Genomic DNA, 2,027 nt, shown 5'->3' with positions numbered 1-2,027 from the left:
CCTTATTGAAATAAAATGCGGTCATTTTCACTATTGAATGCAATATAAATCGCCTATGATTCCACGTAACCACGTGTAATGATCTCCGAACGAGACATTCAATTGAATTGTAACAGCCGAGCGGTGAAAAGTGGGGGAATTTATTTACTGTTGCAGAGCATCATTATCGGGTGGTTTTAACAACAAGGTTCGCTATCATAATCAACAGTAGGTGAAGCATCCGCAGATTGTGAACATGTTAGCAGGGAACTCCTCCTCTGTACGGGGCTCCTGCAGGTCCCCTTCCATACAAAATTATGATATTGAATTATTAGCAGGTTCTCCTTGGGATCGTGGTTTCCAAACCCCCACTACCAGCGTCCTCAAGGAAAGCTTTGTGGTGTCTGAGCTGAGCCCTGTGCTGACTAACAGAGACGAGAATCTGCTTTGGAGCAAGAGCGGGAAGAGCCCGGTAGCGAGGGCTGTCTCTCTTTGTGAAAATGGTTCGATTGCTGGTAACCGCCCTTTGCTTTCTCTAAAGAGGAAACGCCCGAAGAGGTTGGATATTCCACTTCAGTTGCCAAGCCTAAATGCGTTGTTCTCTGCAGCGGAGCAGGCAATGGATGTCAACGTAGAGGGTGTTCATTATGCGGTTTCAAGCAAAAAGGGTCGGCGAGAATTCATGGAGGACACCTACAAGGCCATTGTCAATCTTCTCGGTGATTCCAAACAGGCTTTCTTTGGTGTCTTTGATGGTCATAGCGGTCAGAAAGCTGCAGCTTTCGCTTCTGAAAATATTGGGCAGAATATTGTGGATGCTATGGTTGGGATGGAAGATGAAACAGAGAACATTCTTGAACATGCTGTTAGAGCTGGGTACTTCAAAACAGATAAAGACTTTTTGAAGCAGCAAGTCGGTGGCGGCACTGCTTGTGTAACTGCTCTGATTATAGATGGTAACTTGGTGGTTTCCAATGTTGGGGATTGCCGTGCGGTTATTAGCAGAAGCGGTGCCTCTGAAGCCCTTACATGTGATCATCGAGCTGAAAGGGAGGATGAGCGACAACGGATAGAGAATTTGGGTGGAATTGTGTACCTCCACCACGGAGTTTGGCGAGTTCAGGGATCTCTGGCTGTATCTAGGGCAATAGGAGATTCGCACATCAAAGAATGGATAACGGCTGAACCAGAGACCAGAAAGATTAAAATAACGGATGATTGCGAATTTATAATTTTGGCGTCCGATGGGTTGTGGGACGTTGTTAGTAATCAAGAAGCAGTGGATATTGCCAGGCCTTTCTGTTTCGAAAAGCACCTTAATGTTACACCATTAGGAGGCGGCCCTATAGGTGCTTGCAAAAAGCTTGTAGAGGTGGCAGTAACCAGAAAATCTCAAGATGATATTAGTGTGATGATAGTGCAACTCGGACATTTTTGCAAGAAATAGAATTAGTCTGGATGAGCTGAATGATGGTAGCCATCAAAATAGGCCTTGAATGACAACCATCTTACCAACGTGGGAGTTGGACTTTAAAACAACCAGAACCTATATTTTGATCATAAGTAGTGAAAGGTATGAATCTTCCATTCTTTTATATAAGATAGGAAACCACTCTAGCCCATTTTTGTATAGTCACACAACTTAACAAGTTCAACAACTCTTTTATACAAATCTTCTTTCATTCAATTTCTATGATCTTATTTGATATATACGTTTAACCTCATATTTAGATATATGATCAAGAAATATGTTGATGTTCCCGAGATTATAAACTTGGGTTTAAATACACAAGCAGTGGAACTATTGGTTAGTCTTTAAAATGGAGAAACAGACGAAATTGATATAGATGTAAATTTGATTCTTAATTTTAAGGGCTAATCGAACATAGCTTGTATCTGGGAATGTCGAGAAAAAAACTTTTACTGGTTTAAAGGAGGAAGCAGTAAACTATTTGTTGGTAAATGGAAGAAAGCTATGACTGACAGAATTGTAATAGATGTAAAACTCACTCACGTCAATGTATCAGGGTTGCTAATTGGCAATGTTA

General features: G+C 41.6%; 1 pseudogene; it reads left to right on the top strand.

Moving 5' to 3' along the window:
* Window positions 1–235: 235 nt before the first annotated feature.
* LOC149211763 (putative protein phosphatase 2C 53 pseudogene) lies at window positions 236–1,784 on the top strand (annotated as a pseudogene).
* The last annotated feature ends 243 nt before the right edge of the window (window positions 1,785–2,027 follow it).

Source organism: Pinus tabuliformis, chromosome 1_1, assembly GCF_031772625.1.
Source record: "Pinus tabuliformis cultivar Carrire ecotype Pingquan chromosome 1_1, CPIR1, whole genome shotgun sequence".
Lineage (NCBI taxonomy): Eukaryota > Viridiplantae > Streptophyta > Pinopsida > Pinales > Pinaceae > Pinus > Pinus tabuliformis.
The sequence above is the reverse complement of the archived record's forward strand: the minus strand, read 5'-3'. Positions and strand labels throughout refer to the sequence as shown.